Source organism: Lissotriton vulgaris, chromosome 1_1, assembly GCF_964263255.1.
Source record: "Lissotriton vulgaris chromosome 1_1, aLisVul1.2, whole genome shotgun sequence".
NCBI classification, from domain to species: Eukaryota; Metazoa; Chordata; class Amphibia; order Caudata; family Salamandridae; genus Lissotriton; species Lissotriton vulgaris.
The window spans coordinates 402,407,400-402,428,234 of NC_141685.1; the positions used below are offsets into that span (position 1 = coordinate 402,407,400).

Below are 20,835 nucleotides of genomic sequence, written 5' to 3' on the forward strand. Positions count from 1 at the left end.
TAAAATGGGCACATACACATAGCGTCTCCTTTCAACAGCAAAGAAGGATTTTCATATGAAAGTTTCATATGAAAAGCAAATACCGGTCGACACTGTAATCAAGGACTAAACCAAGTAACCAGCATCAACAGGACAAAAATCACAAGGTAAAACAGAGCATGGATTCAATACAATGCGACGCGCTATAGTATCATTGAGTATGCCTTTTACATTGACCAGAAACAGATAATCAACCTGGCATGGATACCACCTTACCCTATTTTATATGCCACAGATAACTAGTCAAAACGTTCGTGTCGAGCCAATAAAGGGCCCCTTCTTTACCTGTAAGGTGCCAGGCTCTGCCAGATGTTTTGCAGCTGTTTCCTCCCGTGCACTGTTCACTCAGGCTGCACCGCTATCACGTGCAGCGATTACCCCATTGCTTTAACTCTGCACTGTTGTGAAACACTCTGTCAGTGAGTCCATGCTGTCGGTGCGTGGGAAATGCTTTATCAATGAGGTGCGCTCTGACGCTCCCAAGTCTGACTGATAGCAAACCGCAGGGTAAGTCCAACACAGTACTGTGAACAGGCGAAATAGAAGGCGGTTACCCCTCTGTTTGCTTAAATGAGCATTTCGGAGTAATTTAGACAGTCCTCGAACGGTTTTTAAAAGTAATTTCTTTGTTTGTTTGCTGTTTAGGTACATGCTTCAACAGTTTTTCCGATTTTTTAAACAGGCATGGTGGCAAAGCTAAAAAAAATTGCTGAAATATTTCCGCAAATAGAGTGTATTAGACTTACCCCAACTATTTAACCTAATGTAACCCCCACCCCCTTTTTTACATGCTACTTTGGTGAATAAATATCTAAAACGTAATTGCATTCATTTCATGCTATCCAGTCGTGACCTGGAGACAGCTGTTAGTCAATGTTTCTTCGAAGCTCCACTTAGCACCAAAACAAGCACAGACTTGGCGGCGCTGGTTGGTGCAGCAGGCGGAGCGTTTTTAGCAGCCTTACCGGTTTAATAGCAGGTCCTCCTTAGCAGGTCTCACTTGCGCGCGACGCGGCTCTGGCCTCTCGCGCCCTTCCTCATTCCACTTCCCTCAGCCGGAGCAGCTGAACGGCCCGGAGCCAGCAGCGCCTGCGATAGCCGCCGCCTGGATTCACTTGCCCCCCGGCCGAGCCAATGAAATGCCCTGCCTTGAAGGTGAAGCGCACACGCGCCAGACCACCTGCTGGACTTCCCAGCGCACGCTCTCCTGCTGCCTTCTAGCTCTGTGTTCTTTGGCTCGAGCTGGCTGTGCCTGCAACAGGCACAGCCACTTCCTTAAAACTTTTTTAAGGTGGATCCTAAAATGCACTTTTAAAGTACACTTCACATGTTGTTGCATGTTGTTTCTGTGGTGATCTGGCTACAAGTTTCGTAGGTCCATGCGTGACTAGCTGTTCAACTCTAGTTTTTTCTTTGCATTCAGAGACTTACGGCCATATTCATCAACGGAAATTCGGCTCGCAAAGGGCCAGATTCTGAGAATCTGGCCCTTTGCGAGCGCAATTTTTGCATTTGGTTTGGGATTCATCATCCTAAATGCAAAAATCGCTATTATAGAATTCGCAAATTTGCGAGGAATTGCCTTTAAGGAATCTCTATTTGAGATTCCTTAAACCCATGCGCGCTACGCGTTTTCCCACTGTGCGCTGAGTTTTTAAAAAACCTGCGGTCATGACGAGCTCAGCTCGTCATGAGCGTACGACAGGCGTAACTCATGACGAGCTCAGCTCGTCATGAGCGTCGAAGGGGTTAAATGCAATTCATGAAACATTTAAAAATTGCGAATTCGCAATTTTGGGCCGCTATTTACCGCGAAGTCAAACCTCGTGGTAAATAGCGGAAACTTAGAAAAATGCACTTAAGTGCATTTTTCTAACTTGTATGTTACACACACATGTCCTTGGGACATGTGTGTGCGTAACACCAGCATCCAATATCATTTCAGGGGTGCAACATGGTGTCCTTTGGACAACCCTGCACCCTTGAAATCACAAACTCAACATGCGAATCGCTAATAGCGATTCGCACATTGATGTGTCGGCCCATAGGAATAAATGGGGAGTTATTCTTTATTTGCGATTAGCAATTAGCTAATCTCAAATAAGGAAGCTGTAGAAATCGCAATAAATATTGCAATTTCTACATGAATCCCGTTTTGCGAGTCTGTAATAGCGATTCCTTAATAAGCGCTATTACAGACTCGCAAAACATGCAGATGATGAATCTATGTGTATTGTCTTAATTTGAAACTATCAGAAACAAGGCTACTAGTCCGAGAATGCAAAGAAAAAAACCGGACTGAACAGTAAATTAGGCATGGACTTGAACACGTGGCTGGACTGCTGAACTCTTCTGTTTGCACTTGCTATTCTTAACTAAGGGCTGGCGATGTACCCAGATCTGCATTTTTGCATATTTTTGGAAAACTGCATATTTACTAACTTCAAAGTTAAAAAACATAAACAACTAAGAATAGATGGATTGCGTACCGATAATCATTACGCTTAGTCTTATTCGTCATGAAGATTACCAGTAAATAATCCGGCCATTACCTGTGCACCACTCGTCCCATTCTTTACTTGTGAGTATAGCAAAGCTAAATGCCTTTGACAAACAGAATCACGTGAATGCAATAACATACTAACACCAATTATGAAGAATCATGATACTTTAACATTCCTGCAGAGTTGAGGATGATTATACCAAAATGATCATCTGTATCCAAAAGTATCTGCTAACGATAATGTTTCTCAGAAGTGCCAGTTCTACATGTCTCTTGCCATGAAACTCTTACCAAGAGCCAGAAGCCCCTCTTGTTGATTGTCCTTGAATGACATCCGAAACGGATTCAGCTGGGCCTGCCTGCAATGGTTGCTTTAATCAATCTACATGTACTCCTTTAAGATGCCTTCTTAGCTCTCCTTCATAGGGTCATCCTGGTTTATATGGACCTTGATGGGGCCCCTTGATGAAGCACGCCACTAATAGATTGGGTGAGGGTATTTAAAAACAAAGCTTGGTAGTCCTTCCATGTACCGCTCCACCTTGCTTCAGAGTTGTAAGCAAAGATGGTGGACAGGTATTGAATACCTTTAAAGCATTCGGACTCTGCCTTAAATCCTCTGGTATGTGGTTCTAGAAGCCGCTATAGCCCAATATCCTAACAGTTGCACTTGCGAGAGTGTTCTCAGATTCCAGCAAGAAATAGTTCAAAAACCTGCAGGGAGGATACATGAGTTCATGATGAGCAGACAGGCAAGCAACACTTCCTTCCTGTCTACACACACGACGTGTCATCGAGTTCAAGCCTTGTCTCTTTCACAATTCTGTTAAAATGCCATGCGTAATAAGTATCTATTTTTGTTTCTCATCACAAATTATTTCACAATAATTCTGCACTTGTCGACCTTCCCTGAAATCTGGCAGCCACTTCAAAATTCTAAAGGTCTGGGGCAGTCTGTGAAAAGACGTGGGACATTCTATTAAATTGATAATGCAAATGAAAGAATCAATATGTAAATGTATAAATGTATCTTGCTATTCTTATGGGAAGACAAGTGGGAGAGAATACTTGCACATTTGGTTTTTTGTTTGTATCAGGGGACAGTTAACAAAAGATGATCATGAATGAATGAAATAGTATAGTGCACACTGATACCTCAGTGGGTGTCCTGGCACTGAGAGGAGCCCACTGAAGATACTCACAGAGGGGAATCAGGATAAAGGATGATGGTTAGGTTGACAAGAGAGAGAGAATGAAAGTAAATAGGCACTAAGCAGTGCTTTAAATGGAACAAAATAAGTGCAGGTACTCACCTGAGATGTGGATTAGGGGGCGGGGCTATGGGGGAATGGCTACGGACAGTGCTAAGGGACAAGGACATTTCGGAATATTTACATTGCAATTCTGCTATTTGAGTTGTCATATAAAATAGCATTTTTGTTCTGACGGTGACGCCATTAACAATACCCTTTACCTTTTCCATCACTCGAGTTTTCCTTTCTTGTATTGATCCAACTCGTTGGCTCTTCTGAAGCCGGTTTGGAAGCCTAGTCGTCAACTTGAAAGGGGAGATGCAAACCTGTCTCGGCCTCCTACCTAACGCTTGCTTGGCTAAGACTGAGCAGCACAACAGCTGATGCCGCAACCTACCACAGCTCTGTAGAAAGATGTGTGTCAATGAAGTGTGGGCAAACGCAGGAAAGAATCCAAAATATTTCACACCACCAGGCCAACTCTTTTGTGAAATCCGAACCCCCTCAAATCAGATGTATTTATATTGCCATCTTATGATAACATCGACTTGTTGAAATACATCGTCTGCCATGTAGTACATAATACAGAAACCAGTAACAAACCATTACTAGCAGGTGTGAGGAACACGAGATACTATGATGCCCTCAACCTGCCTGTAGCTGAAGCCGCAAGGTCCACGCTTTCCCAGCAGGACAAAGAGGCTGCTGCGGCCTCTTTCGATTGAAAGGGATCAAATGCTGTGACGCCGTCACTGTGCGCATAGGTACTTACAGATCATACAGATGTTACCCCATCCGGGCTAATCTATGTGCCTCAAAAAAATCTTTGCCAGCAGAAAGCCTACTCTTAGGTTTCCCGAGTCAAGAGACGTACCTCTAATAGAAGGCCCTTCGCGCACACTTACAGTGCGATTGTCTCCACTCCCTGTCTGCTCTGATTGAATAGATATGGGCGTTGCTTAATTAGCAGATTGTAAAGGGAGATTAGCACTCCAGTGCTTCACGAAAAAACGGTCCGACTCCTCAGCTGTGTCACGCTTCTTTCTTTACAGGGCAAACTGCACTGAGTTGGCTTGCTGCCCCATGAGTACAGGTACTCTCTTTGAGACAAGAAAAGTTCTGGTACTCAAAGACAGAAATGTAGAAGTGCCGGCACTTAGTACCGGTGAGTACCGGCCCATCTAAAGCACTGGCACTAAGTAAGGAAATGAGTGAACACCTATATGTTTATTCTATATTTTAGAGAAATGAAGAAGGATCTAAAAGAAAGTATTTAGGAGAACAACAGAGGATATCGGAGGTATGTAAGGAACAAGTTTGAATTACAGATAGATAGGACTCTCCTTAAAGACTGCTCTATGATAGAGAGATATGACCTTGAATAGTAACCACTTTTTAGTGGGTAGCCATTGAAGTTGGCATGGGCCATCAGAGATATGCTGAAGATGGGGAATCGTGAGAAGCCTAGCTATATAGTTCTGAACCAACTGAAGGTGATGCAACAGATATTTGAGGAGGGCCATATAAAGCAACTTGGCATAGTGGAGGCTGGAGAGGATAACAACCTGTACCACCACTCAAAAGCAACTACCAGAGGTGAAAGTTAATTTGTGTGTGATATAGAGAGTGATCAAGATATAAAACGATCTGAGTGTCATCAGTATAAGACAACACTGACAGGCAAGAAACTCTAATGAGTTTTACAAGTGGGGCAAAATTAAGGAGAGGAGGGTAGAGCTCAGGGATAAGCCCTGGGGAGCCCCGAAATGAAGCTTGTGGAAAGTAAATTGAAAAATGTGGCATATGAGCCGCTTGGTAATGGTCTTCAAGAAACAACGTTACCCAGTGTCGAGCCTTGCCATTTATGCCACTGCTTTTAAGTGAGATGGAATAATTGATGGTGTTGAAAGTGGTAGAAAGATTGAGAAGGAGGAGGGCAGAACTGCCTCGTTGCACTGCAGCATTCTCAGTTAGTCGAAGCAATCAGATTCACTGCACAGTATAAAATATGAGGCAGGCATCGATCCAGCACAGTACCTGACTTAATATATCTGAGAAGACCAATATTAACTGCACGCATGAGAGGAGAGAACTCAAAGAGCGAGTAGCTCACAGCGAGATGCATCTCACCAGAAAGGGTAGATGTCAGTGGCGGCTGGTGACATTTGAAAGTGGTGTGACGTAAAATGATAATTATACTGCACCGCAGCAAGCAAGCGTGGCGAGCGAGTCTGAACCCCCTAAGAAGGGTTCGAGGGGATTTCCCCCCGAGAAAATGTTGAAAAAAGAGTTGACAAATGATGCATTTTCAAGCAAATTTGAGAAAGCAGGAAGGTTAATAAAGCAATTGTGAAAGTGCAGCTATTACATTAATAAAGTGTATTATTATTATTTAATTATATGTACACCACAAGTTTTATGTACCTGTGGTGTTAATTGATGATGATTTAATTATTAATTTAATTATATGGTGTACATATAACTGACTTTTGAGTTGAGTGCTGAACCTCTTTCGTGGAATGATGATTACCACAAGTACATACATGATGATTTTCATGGGTAGCAAGTGCTATATAATGCAAACACTTCCCACTTCTATCCCTCCGCTATCCTTTATCAATCCAAACAACAAACTCACACGTCCACCGCTCAGATTTATTTCATACCTCCCTACTCTAATTCACCACTAATCCTTTTTGGGTTCTGGAGTAGTGTGCTTCTTGCCGAAAAAGTGCTTCAATGCCTCGTCAAGGGTAGTAAGCATTGTATAAATGCAATTACAATTACATGCACACCATAACAAAGGCCAGGCTCCCCAATCACATGTGCAAGGGGGAAAGTTGCAAAATCCGACCCAAATGCAAAGCAGCTCCCATTGGAAAACTTGTCAGCCAGTTAACAGCAGTGTGAATAGGGATACACCCAACCACACAAAAGGCAACAGAATTGGTAAATGCTGCACTACACAAAAGCTTCACAATGTCATTATACTCATTAGTTCTGGATTGTTTGAAAACTTAAAATCATCCTTATTCAGTTAAGTTTTCTTTGCTCATCTGTAGTCCTACACTTCACTAGATCCTTGTCTCAGTCAACATGTGAACTAAAAAATAATTTGCTCTTATTGACTAAAAAGGATCGTCCTTTCTGCCAACCTCAGATATAGACCCCGAATAGCCCTGCCCAGAAGCATGAGGTTGAGGGTCAGCTTGCTTTGCGCTGCTTCGCTCCAAAAGTAAAATCGCACCACTCATAACTAAAAAACAGCAAGCCTCTGTTGTAGGGTCACTTGCCTTGACTGGATTATGGAAACGTCATATACCTCGGTCTCCCTGAAAATCAGCTAAGAATGCTACACCGCATTTAGAGCAGGCAAGTTTGGTTAACAACGGGCCATCAAAAAACAACTGTATCGCTGAAGCTGGCGAAGGACTCCGTTGGCTCCAGATCAAAGAAACCAACACATGCATCTCTTCCAAAAGAATTTCTTGCCAGACCTGATCACTCCTTATATTCTAGAATACTCTTTGTGATCACCATCACAGGCCTGCTTGACAATGTTGTGCAGCAGGAATGTCCCATGTGGTGGTATATCATTCAGACTTATAAGTCCCCAACTTCGGAATGCTCTTTTTCTGCACCTATGCTCCATTCCACTTTATGTCATTTTCAGGACTTCCCTGAAAACCTTGCTTTTCTGCTGATGTGGCAGTTTCTCTTCCAGACATAGGTCTGCAGTTGTCTACTAATGGCAAGATACATTAGTCTACGAATTGGCAAGATACATTAGTCTATTAATTGCAAGGTAAACAAATAAAGTGTCCCATGAAGACAAAACCACAAAATATGCAAAACAGGAAAAAAATAAACCAGGAGACCCTGATGCACTAAGATTTTAGTGTTTAACCTCAAGCACCCTGCTGCCTTTTATCGATGCAAGTCGAATAGTCGATCCAAAATATGCAGAAGCTATTTTGGTGCTTATTGCTTAAATATGCGAGCGTAGGTGACATAATGGTAAAGTGCGTGCGCGGCACGGTGCGCCTCGGCCTGCCATGAAAACCGGCCCGGCGGGAGCAAATCATCATTAATCAGAATCCCGAACTGAACAAGTTAGTGAATCAATTCGAACTGTTCATGACTAACGTAAAGTAACTAACATTACACAACAAAAACTACCCTGCAAGCACACTGTGAGTCCTGACAGCTAGTGACAGATGCGGATTTTCAATTTTGCTCGATTCGATCTCGAGTGACGAGCAGCCAAGTTCTCTACACATGCTCCTTTCGTGGCGTGACTGACTGGCCGGCCCCAATATGCCCGGCAGCAACGGCAAAATGACTAATCACTGCATGGCTTAAGAATAAGCATACAGTGATTGGGCATTGCTACGTTGGAACGGGCGGGCCCTCCCAACCCCGTGGTGCCAAGTCGTCAGGACATGCAGTCAATCATGCAGCCTGCCTCAGACTAGACTGCCAACCTACCGACTACTTTGTCTATCACCACCAGCCAGCCAGCCAATCCTGGCGCTGCTCTGTTACAAAGAGAGGCTCTCTCTGTAATAGAGCAGCGTCAGGATTGGGCTGAGCAGGCACACTCCCTGCTCATTTCTTTACCACTGGGTCTGTGGTTTGAGGATAACCTCCAATATCAATGTGCTTGCTTTTCAAATGGCACTCTGCCGCATGTTGGGTTCCAGGCTGCCGGCCAAACTCAACATGCGTAGTGTGCTCTGTTCATGCTGCTGCAGCACATTACAGCGCGGAAAGTGTTACTATGGTGATTATGCTGCCATGTTTCCGGCGGTGAGTTGAGTGACTCACGCAGCGGCGCAACGGTGTTCGCCGCTTTAAATTATTAATACAATTTCAACATGAAAGTTGAAAATGGTATTAATAATTTATAGCGGCGCGCTCTTGAAATGCACCAATAATTGTTAGTGGGGCAACGCCCCACCGCCCCAATGGTAAAACCTCCACTGGTAGATGCAATAACAGGTGATGGCGAAGAAGCTAGAGTGTCATCACAAATAGGGGTCCAGATTGGTTCAACAGGAACGTTTGTGGAAAAAAGTGGACCCGATGGCTTCCATTTTTGGTTGAAAAAAAGGTTTGACAAATGCAAACATAGTTCCATTTAGGAGATATAAGAAGAAAGTAACACAACAAGGGGAAATAATGGTCTCACAAAATTAACGACTTCTTTTGAGAAATTAACAGCAGAGGATAGCCGTGGAGCAAGCAGAAGGTCCTGCTTTTCAATTGTATAGAATGCTTATACTTTTTTATAGCCCAAACATATTTGGACTCCGAACTAAGTTCATCATTTCTTTTCTTCTCTCATCGGTTTTAAGTAGGCTTACAGCATAGAGTAGCATATGGGACAACCCATCACAAAAGTACACAGCTATTTCCAATGACAGCATATCTTTACCACCGATTGACCAGACAGCAGTAACATACCTTTGCCCACAACGTGAATGACATAACATATGTCCCTAACATACAAATATCCCCACCCCAAAACAAACAATATATGGTACACAGATAGAATTTAAAGGTCTATGAAGGGTCTTCCATTCCACTGTGGGAGATTCGCAAGGAAGCACAGCGGGACCACCTTCATACCGATTGTCCAGCCCTGTAATTAAAGGCGCTTTCCATTTAGTGTATAAAAAAGTGCAGTTCCCTCATACGTGTGGGCATGCGCATAGATGTAAGCCTATTGAAAGATAATTCGCCAGGGGTCCCCAGATATATTCAACGTTTTTATAAGAGTCCAATAAGATATCTGCCATTCTTTCTATTGTAACTGCACGCCACAAACTAGCATGCCACTGGGTCAACAACGGTGTGTTCTTTTGTTTCCAAGCAGCTGCCACTGCCATCTTTGCTGCCCCTAAGCAGAGCCGCATCACTGACTGTCCCCTTTCATTTAAAATTTAAGAGAGTCACTTCTAAGCCCCAACAGAACGAAACCAGGGTTACTGGGGACAGAGTATACAGGGCAGAACTGGCCGTAGCGGGGACCGGGCTATTCCCCGGTGGGCCACCAGGCTGGGAGCCAGTTTTAGGCCCGTGGAGGGCCGTTTTTGTTACAAGGGGCCGGCAATATTGGCACCCTGTAACAAAATCGGCCAAAACCTGCCCTGGCAAACAGCTCGTCCGCACCCCCCTCGACCCCACCAGGGGGGAGGGGCAGCCAAGCAGTTTACCAGGGCCGGTTTCGGTTCCCAGTCCGGCCCTGAGAGTATCCCAGGACTTCCTTGATCTGGGCAAAAATCTCATTCCAGAATGGCAGAATCGTTAGTCAATCCCACTATATATGCTTAAAACCATTCCACAAGCTCTCCATCACTGATCTGACATATTGGGGAACATCTTTTTGCATTTGATGGGGTAGAGATACCAGTCAAATAACAGTTTATAATGAGCTTCCCGCAAACCCATGGAATGATTACATTTTGGGATGTATCTCCACAGCTTGAACCAGCTGGCCTCTGGAATAGATTTTCCAAGCGTGGTCTCCCACCCCTCCGTGTGAAGTGGCCTAGATGTCAGCAAAGTGTCTAATAGGAGGCCGTAAAGAAGGGAAATACACCCCTTCGTCCCACAGCCCCTTTTAACAAATTGCCCAATAGGTGCAAGCTCTTTGCTGGCTGCCTCTCGTGCCTCGGGGTAAAGCATCCAATGCCTTGATTATAGCGAAAATGCTCTGTAGCAGGGAGATTTAAGTCCCGCTGACAATATGGAAATGTTCTAATATCACAGTTGTGAATGAGGTCAGAGACCACAAGGCAGTCCTCCTCCCTCCAAGCCTCGAAAGGTCCCAATTGTAATGCCAGAGAGGATGTCAGATTGAAGTGAATAGGAGTAATAGATGAGGGAAACATTTTTTTATACAAAGTTTTATATAGCGCACACTTGACCCAAAGGTATCGGGTATCAGGGCGCTTTACACAAGCACCATTTGCGTTACATGAGGACGCATTCATTTTTGTTAGGCACAGGGAGATTATGTGATTTGCCCAGAATCACAGGATATGGTGCATCCTTGTTGATACTCGAACTCGGTTCCCCAGATTTGTGGTCAACCGCCCTAGCCGTTAGGCCAACTCCTTTCCCCAAGGTTCATGCAGCTCCTTTATTTACCTTGCCTCATACCTTCAGTGTGGTCCGCGTGGGGGTGCTCCGATAGGCATTTGCAGGCCTGTCTCTTCTAGGCTTCCAAAGTAATCCAAAATGTACTTTCCCACTACTGCTCTATCCATGTGAAGCCAGAGCTTGTCCGACTCTCTTACTGACCACTCAGTAATTACCCTCAACTGGGCAGCCTGGTAAAAAAAATTAAAGTCGGGTAGGGCCAGACCTCCAGCGGTTTTAGGAAGACGCAATAATTTATAAGAGAGGCACACCCTTCAGCCCTGCCAAATAAATAGAATCACCATGGAGCCCAGGGTAGGGAAAAAGCCTTGGTCCAATTCAATTGGAAGCCCCTGGAACAAGTAGAGCAGCTTAGGTAGCACTGTCATTTTAACAACATTAATTCTCCAAAGCCATGAGAGGTAAAGAGTCACCCATCGTCTAAAATTTGTCTTCAATTGCTGAAGCAGGGGCTGAAAATTAGCACAGTAGAGATTGGACAGGCTAGGGGTTATCTTAATGCCCAAAATATGTTATTTGCTTCTCAGCCCATTGGAAGGTAATCGACTTCCCCAGCGATTCCTCCTCCAAGGATAGTAGAGTCAGATTGAGTAGGAAAGATTTGGATAGATTAACTCTGAATCCTGCTAACTCTTCAAAATGGCATAACTCTCCTATTAAGGCCTCCAGAGTGGTCGGAGGCACATGTTAGAGATAACAGTATGTTGTCAGCGAACAATGAGATCTTATGTTCTGCAGAGCCAAACGGTATACCCTGTAGCTGCAATGATGGGAGAATACAAGCTGCCAATGTCTTAATACTTAAACAAACAGCAGGGGTGACAACTGACACCCCTGCCTCATCCCCCTTCTCGGGTGAAAGAGGTCAGAACCGACCCGTTTACCAGAAACCTGGTACTAGGCATCACATAGTTTGCCTTAATCATGGTAATAAATTGATACCTGATACCAAATCTTTGTAAGGTATTAAATAAACATGTCCAAAGCCTTCTCTGCATCTAGCACCAGCAAGACCGCCGGTACAGATTTTTTGGAGGCCTTCTCAATCAGGTGGATCACTCTATGAATGTTGTCATGCATTTGACAACCTTTAATAAATCCGGATTGGTCAGAATGGATCAAATCAGATAGTAATTTATCTAATCTAGCAGCCAAGATTTTTTAATACAGTTTACCGTTGAGGTTCAGGAGAACAATAGGTCGGTAGAAACCACGTGCCTTGAGATCTTTGCCCTGCGTTGGTAACACAGAAATAGCTTCACCCATAGTGGTAGTAACCTCTCCAGAGGTTGCCATGTGATTAAAAGGATAACCAGCTGTGAGGTGAGCTCAGAACAGAAAGTTTTGTAAAATTGGGTTGTTAGCCCATCAAGCCCAGGATATTTAGGAGGTATCCTATAGCCCTGTCCACCACCTCCTCTGAAATCAGACTCCTCAGAATTTCATTCTGAATATCTGTAACTTGGGGTAGGGTGATGCCCTCCAGATAATCCGATTGATCTTGCTCGTGTGACCCATCCGCTATATACAAACCTTCATAAAAGCACTCAAAAATATGTGCTATCTCAGTGTCTGAAGATGTAATATCCCCTGAGTCACAGTAAATATCCCCTATCTATTACTTCTCCTTTTTAACCCACAGCTGCTGTGCTAGATGGATGCCCACCTTGTTATCCTGATCATACGTTCGATGTTGGAGTTTCAGAGAGTAACCTTGGCCTGATTGGTATAAATATCATTGAGTTTCACCCTAAGTCCTTTCACCTTCCTTTGGTGGGAGAGAGTGGGGTTTTCTTTATGTAACAGCTCTGAAGTATGGAGTTCTGTCTCCAATGTCAGTCTTTCCTTTATCCTATTTTTATTTAATGAGGAATTCAATGCTATATAATGCTCCCTCAGTACTTCTTTGAAGGCGCCCCAATTGTTGAGGGGGGAAGTATCATGGTTTTTTTTTTTGAAAAAAATATTCCTTGATCATTTTTCACAGGTCATCGGGCATTAGCCTATATCGAACTAGGGACCCCGGTAAGAACCAGTGTCTGTACTTAGAAGGAGGGGCCTCCAACTCCAGACTTATGGCACAGGAGCTTGATCCAATAAGACGATAGAGTGAAAGGCTGCTGACCTTAAAGCCTGCACCAATGCGTTAGTGATGAAGGCATAGTCTAGGCAAGAACAGCTCTTATGGGAGTGCGAAAATAAGGTATAGACCCTATTTGTAGGATCCATGATGCGCCATGCGCCTGAAAGCCCCCAATCCTCATACGCTCTCTTTAATGCCTTAGGAAATCTCCTTGTAACAGACCTATGGGGGGGTGGTATTGGTTCCTGAGTCCCATGTAATATTAAAGTTGCCCATAACAATGATCTCGCCTTCTGCAAATTCCCCCATCATAGACTAAAAGGAGTGTAAATATGGTGCTTGACCCGTGTTGGGAGCATATAGTTAGGCAAAAGTGCTCATGCGTCCACGGAGATAGCCTTTCACTATGACTAGCCTCCCCTCTCTGTCAGTCTTACATCCCATTGGGTAAAATTGTAGCATTGAGTAGGAAAAAAGGGACACTCCCTTAAGTTTGGAAGGTGCAGAGGACTTATACATTATTGGTAGTCCCTATGTCTTAATCTAGCATCTTCAGAGTGTTTAAGGTGCGTTTCTTGGAGGGCCAACACATCATGCCTTTGGTCTAAAATATACTTACACACTTCTTCTCAGGAAAGTTAAGGCCTTTCACATTCCAAGTTAGTATAGTGACCACCATGACCGAAAAACTAGAGATGTGTATCTACCCACCCTTCTCTCCTCCCTCTATGGTAAATAGATATAGTTACCCCTCTTCCCTCCCACCATTCAGAGTCTGATCAAATAAAATCCCATGTACCGTGTTACAAACAAAAGAAACCCCGGAACATAAAACAGATGAACTAGAACATATTTCTAGAGAATGCATTACCAAAAGGCAATGCCTCTTTTCAGACTTTTTGGTTATCACCTGCTTAGGCATCATCATGGAAGCATATGTCAACAGGAATTAAATGAATTGAGAATAGCGTGAGAGAGTATTTCGATAACAAGCTTAAGAACAAGCCCCCCTACTGGAGACCCCACCCCATCACCACTCAAACTCCTGGTTGACCAACATCCCATGTGAGACAACAGAGTTCCTCATTCAGTATCCCAAGATTTCTGATGAATTCCCAACTTTACTCAGTTCAATGTTTTTTCTGTGCCTTTGGTCTCCACTGGATCTGCCACTGGCTTTTGTCTCTTGTCGCCGAGGAGGGAGCCCGAAGCTTCCCTACCACTCCCCTCTGCAGCTTGTCCCGATGCAGTCGTAATACCCAAGATCCGTGTTGCTTCTTGCAGTTCTGTAACATGGTGCAGTTCATTGTGAAGCTCAAACGCCAGCCCAAAGGGTTAAGTCCAAAATACCCGATGTTGTCCTGCAATATCTATCTGTGACCTGGAAAAACTGTAGACGATTGCACCAACATAGCTGGGCCTATGTCTTTAAAAATATAACAAGAAGCACCCTGGAAGAAGGCCTCCTCTTGCCTCCGTGCGACTTGTAAAATGGCAGGTTTCACTTTAAAAGAGCGGAGCGTGGCAAGCACATCCCTTGGGTGTTTTTTCTTCCCGGCCTGCAGTGAGCCCACTCTGTGCACCCTGCCAATTTTTACCTTCAGATGGGTCTCCCCCAATAATTCGCAACAGACCAACCACAATGGCCTCTAGATCAGGGCCTTTTGTCCCTTTTGCCAGATTACAATTTGAATATTGTCCCTGCGGGACCTATTTTTTAAGTCTTCGCATTTCAGTATAGAGGACTGAAGTTTCCCCTTAAGAAAGTTCGCCTTTTCCTGTACCTGGTCAGTGCGTTATTCTAGCTCCTGCAGCTTGGATTCCAAGTCCTGAGTCCTCGTGCCCACCGAATCAACTTCATTGTGAAGGGTCGCCAAGTGATTGTTATTGTCAGATCTCAGTGATTTCAGTGCAGTAGCCATATGCACTTTTAGCTCTTCACGAAGTTCTCTTTTACAATCTTTCAAAGAGCTAAGGAAGTCTTCTTTGGTTAGAGCTAAGGCTTCTAGTATATGAGGCTTGTTGGAGGTGGCACAAGGCTTCACCGGGGGAAATAGCTAGATACCCTGTTACTGTGCACCTTCTTTGGTGGCACAGGGACTCCCACAGCCTGACCATTTTGGCCCCCTGAGCTGCAGATCGTGGTGAAACCTATGTACAGGATCTCCCCAGGCTGGTTCCCAGTAAGCAGCGCCTATGATGGGTAGTTACCAGCCCACATACCTGATTAATACACTGGGTATCCATAATCTTGTTGCTCAGTTTTATACCTACCAGCCCGACAGGGCCCTGGTCATGCTTGAGGACAGGTCTTAAAGTGAGTGGCTCATTTAAAGGTCAATAGAGCCTCCTTTTAGCTGCCATTTTTCTCCAAGGACCAACTCAGATAGTTCCATTACCAAGTCTGGTGGGTTGTTAGGCAGCAATGAGGGCAGATCTCGGCACATTCAAAGTGTAGGCTCCGCCCGAGGTGCAGCCCGCAAGAGAGTGCGGGGCAGAGCAGTCACACAACTACCCCCTCCTGCGAGGTCATCACGGGACTTACCCTCACTTGATTGTTGCTAAGTAAAGCACAGAGCGGGCTCAGCAGCAGTGCTCCTGGACTAGGAAAGCTTCTCCGCAACTGTCCAGGTCACCATTTTAGGATTAGGCACGAAGTGTTGATGGTGCATTACAGAGCTCAAGATAGCAGCTTAGACTCACATCTCTCATCACCTCTTCGGCCCCACCCCAGGCAGCCACAGTTGCCAGCAGGCAAATTTGGTAAGTCCGCTGCTCAAGGGGAGGCCTGCCAACCCGGCTGCCCACCAGCCTCGTGTCGCAGGCCCGGTGCCCTTCAGGTACCCTTCTATCTCAGCTGCTTCACCACTGTCCAGGGAGGGCCCCGGGACCCCGCTCAGCCCAGCAATTTGACCCCGACTCCGCCAACAGCTCTCCCAGTTAAGGCCTCGGCAGAGCCTCTCCGCCGACGGGCCAGTTGTGTCACTAATCCCAATCCTCCTTTGCCCAGTGTCCTGCAGTTTTCAGAGTCTATGGCAGTCCCCTCTCGCCTCCATTCCCTTAGATGAGTCGAAATATCCCTGTTATCCCTGTTTTTTCATGGGGTGCCGTGGAGCCCTTGTGGATCAAGTCCGGTCCACTCAGCCATCTTGGTTGGCCACGCTCCTTCTAGCTTCATCATTTTTATGTAATTGCCTTTCCAGGTGCTGAACATGACCTGCTAATATCCAATAACTCTTCAGTAAACCATGTGGCAGAAGAGCTGCTGGCCTAAGAGGAGCAATTTTATAATTGTTAGCAAAATTGGAGCCATTGTTGCTGATAAAGTCATTAGAGCTTGAGAAGGCGGGATTTTCGATCTCGCATCTGATTACTCTAGATCTAAATCCCCACTTAGGTCGACTGAATCTTTGTTGCCTGTCATAGAGTAAAAAGCAATCCACTACTAGGTTAAGCAAACCAAAAATTGGCACGACTCTGAAGAACCAATTACCACCAATACGTTTTAAAGTTTTATTATAAAGCCAAAGATAACTGGAGATACAAACATCTCAATATAAGGTTCAGCAGGTATACTGGCACCAACACAAACATGAATTCCCTGAACGATCTTAGGCGACAGAAAAATACCACCAAAGCCAGCTCGAAAATTAGCAGGTTTGCAAGAATAGACACAAGATGTAACTTAAGCGTCATTTACAAAAAGAGAAAATTCAGGTTCGACTGTCCCTACACTAGACTAAGTGCCCTACTTAGCAGAATCTTAACCTAAAAAAGGTGTCAGCCGTGGTGACTTCCAAAGAAGTTCACTCACTTTCCCTTAGTCTCTGATGTAAATCTGTGCATTGCAGTCATGCCCTCTCTGCCTACCCATCCGCTCTCTAAGGGTCCTCAGGCCATCTGCTCTAACTCCACCCCAGGGTGCTGTCCCTAATACAACATCACAATTACAGTTGAAACGCCCCTCAGAGACGCCCCTCACGTACACCTCTCACGTGGTTTCGGTTCTGGCTTTTTCCATACCGATACTCCTCTGGGCTTCTTGTTAGCATTGACCTTGCTTCCCAGGCTTCTTCTCGGCTCGCCGGTACCCCCCAGCAAATCCCTGGAGCCTCCTCCAGGCCTGTGCCTGTCTCCCCGGACAGAGCTCTATTCATCACTCTCTTGATTGGAACCCCCTCACACCTGCAAACAGACACCCATGAATTGGGCCCCAAATTCCGACCTTCAGTTTATCTCTCAAGTCGTAAAACTTCGAACATGGTCGGCAATTTATGCTTAACGAGACCTGAATTTAACTAGCACATGCAGATCAAAGAAGAGACTTTATCTTTCCTGGCCTACTAAATTACTTTGCAAGAAGCTTGCACTCTGTGAACCTTTATTTCTTAAACTAAAACAAAATCTACTTATTACACTCTGATTATATGAAACACTTCTACAAAACATGACTTCTAACGTATGATCAATAATATTCTAAATAATAATAATCCATCTTATGTGAAGCTGTAAAGGCAAGTTTCCGTTCTTCATATATTGCCATGAGGCCTGCACATTTCTACGTTTAACAGCATTAGATCCTCCTCTGCAACAGCCACATAACATGGAGTCTTGACAGCACTCTAGCATTTCTAAACATTACTACATCAGCTTCACACTCTAAAATATGCATTCTACATTGATTAAACACTCATAAGTATATGTATTTCTATATATTTTCGACACTTCTAAATGCTTTAACTAAATTCGTGCATCTTAAAATGTAAATATGGTGTACTTATACATTTTTCTCAAATTGCGCTCTCTCAGTTCCCCCCTTTGATGACCTCCAGGGGTCATCACCATCACAACACCTTCATTGAATTGAATCAAACAGAACTCGTTGCAATGCTCCCTCGTTTTAACATTTCTAGAGCCCTTAGAGTCCTGTATTGATTGTCCTGCATTGCAGCTAGTCTCTGCTCCTGTTCTCTCATGGATCTTTGCAACCTATTTGACCTATACCATTGGTACAGCCTCACTAACCCCCACAATATGATTATGCAGATCACTATTATAATGATAGGCTTCAATATGTACCATATAAAGCTTTTCCCTAGGTTGGCGAACCAACCTCCAACTTTACCCATTCCGTGACCCACTTTTTCCCACACATTTACTCTTGACAAATCTTCTATTTCTTGGTGTATCTCAGTGATGTTTCGTATGTACTTCTCAAGAGGTTTTGAATTGTCTGGAATGTAAGTGCAACATTCCTGGACCTTCAAAGCCTTACAGACTCCGCCCTCTTTGGCTAACAGAACGTCTAGAGCAAGTCGGTTCTGAAGAACCATTGCCCTTATCGATTGCATCTCTCCCTCCACCAGCATTAAAGATCTAGCAGTACTGGCAGATAATCTATCTACAACTGTTGCCAATCTCCTGATCTTGACATCATTCAGGATTAACCCCAGAAGAGGGAACATAGCGCCGAATACATCTCCAACTACCTCGGCATCGCCTACATCCCTTCTCCCTCTGGCTTGAGCCTTTCCCTCTATGATTTCTAAATCCTTAGCATGATATATTTTGGGGAAGACAATTGCCAAATAACATGAACCGTACCAATTGTCTGGCAGTTTCACGTAGGCATTTCTTCCACAGACAAAATACACATTTGGGATCACCTGCATTCCCTTTAAGAAACCTTTCGTGTAGTATTCTAATTGGAAGGCATGTTCGCAACTTACTTCTCCCACGAATACGTTTTCATAGTAGGTTTTACCCCTATGTATACATAGCTTCCCTTTTTGAGTTCGATCTAAAGCTATTGGAGCGTTACTACCCTTTCTTTTGTGTGACTTCTCCTCCTCAGTCCAATCTGTTTTCCATTGGCCAGAAGCCTTTAGAATCTTCTGCCTTCTATACCGATCATCCACTTGCCCTATAAACTTTTTCTCAATTTCTGATACCTTGCAAGTCAGATTATTTCTACGGGCATGTGAAGTATCTAAAGTTTTCCAAGGAATGAAAAATTTCCCTAATCGATCCTCACTCTTATAATAGTCCCATTTATTCATATGCTTGTAAGCTGGGACTTCTGGTAACACAGCATCAAAATTAGAAAAATAGTATTCAAAGCTATCTCAGAGGCTGGCAATTGCATACACACGTAGCAGTCCTTCGCCTCCATAGCGTCAATGTATTCATACAGCAGCTTGGCATAGGCGTTTGATTTAAAGTTTCCCTGTGACTCATCTACATGTAACCTACGAGCTTCTGCTGCCAGTAAAGCCTTTTCCCTCACTGCATTGTCCTCCTTTTTACTAGCAGTAGTAGGTTTCGATGTTACTACAACCTTTGCTTCTGTTGCTTTTGTTTCGTTTTCATGTCCCACTATATATGATACAGTAACCACTTAAACTATAAGAAAAATTACTCCCGCTAAAAGTGTACCTATTATGCATTTCGCTTTGCGGTTCGAGTTGCCGGCCTCCATGTTCTCTAGACAGTGTAGCTTTTAGTCTCCTTTCCAATGTAAAGTCTTTTCTCTTTATTTCTTCAACAGTCTCTTTTTGTTCATTCAGTCTTTCTTGAACTACACCTCAGGAAGCTGGCAATCTCTTTTGAAATCAGTCCTTTGAACCGCAACAACAGACAACCCTAGCCCTTCTCCGTCAACTAAATGGAAAGGTCCCTAAATTTTCTCTTCTTCCACTTGGCGCTAGGTTATCTTCTCAGTCTTGCTTATTTACAAAAGTCTTTAGGTGTCTACGATCACCCGCGTTCCAGCAGCTCTAATCACGTATTCTAACAGTTCTAGGCGAAGAATGGTCTCCTCGAGTACTGATACTGTTGTGCCAAAAGTCGGAAATTCTACTCTGTTTAAAACCAGTTCTCTTATTCTGCTCAGGTAAGGGGGATTGGGAATAGTGAGTGTCAGCAACCCTTCAGCTTCAACTCCAGGCACCAACAACGCCACTTCCAGCTTTATGATGGGATCAGTGCTGGTCACTGTCACTTCCCTCACCCTCCCGGATCTCTGTGCACAAGACATCTGCTGCTAGGTAGGTCCACTCAGGAGTGGCGTATCTTCTGCAGGGCACACGCACCCTCCTTGATCTCCTTGGACCCTCCGCTTCTGGATTCTGTGCACCTTCGTCCAGGTCTGAGTCTTCGGATATAGGAGCAAGGGTTCTCTCTGGAGTTGACTTCAAGCTCGGCCTCTTTCTTCTTTCAGGCCAACTGGTCTCTCCACGCCTTGTTCTCCTGCTTCTTGTCCTCACACCCGACTCTTGATCACTTGCGGTTTGATCAGTGTCTGTTTCGTACTCACAGCTACTTTCTCCTTCTGTGGCAACGTCAGTTTCACTGTCGTCCTGTCCTTCTTCCACTTGATCTGACACGCTCCCAGCTTCCTCCGACACCCCCACAGCTTGGCTGGTCCCCTCTATTGATTCTTCGTCCACAGCTGGACTTTCATCTGAGAGAGGAGCTGTTTCTTCCAGGGGTGCTGGAACTCTCCGCGTATGGGAGGCGTGTATCCAGTTGGGCAGCCCTCCAACTTTAACATTAGTATTCGTCGTTAAAATGATCTGGTAGGGCCCTCGCCAACGCACATCTAAGCAATTCTTTCTGACGTGCTTCTTCACCACGACCCAATCACCAGGGCACAGGTCGTGGCACAAGTCTTGGGACGATGGAATTTCAGCAGCCTGCACCTGAAGAGACACAGAATGAATGGCATCAGAAAGTCCCTTGCAATAATCCAGGATCAGATCATCTGTGATATTCAACAAAGCTGCAGTAGG

General features: G+C 44.6%; 1 protein-coding gene across 10 annotated transcripts in view; it reads right to left on the reverse strand.

Annotated features, from left to right (window-relative positions):
* ACOT11 (acyl-CoA thioesterase 11) overlaps positions 1 to 1,308 on the reverse strand; it is a 791,760-nt gene extending 790,452 nt beyond the window's left edge. Inside the window, exons 1-2 of one of the 10 annotated variants that reach the window (XM_086952565.1) lie at positions 1,005 to 1,286; positions 325 to 563 (exon numbers count right to left, since the gene is read on the reverse strand). The gene's annotated coding sequence lies outside the window, so the exon portion shown is untranslated. Of the gene's footprint in view, positions 1 to 324; positions 564 to 1,004 lie in introns of those variants that run through there. The other 9 variants (XM_086952575.1, XM_086952551.1, XM_086952558.1 and 6 more) reach the window with 9 other exon arrangements.
* Positions 1,309 to 20,835: the final 19,527 nt, after the last annotated feature.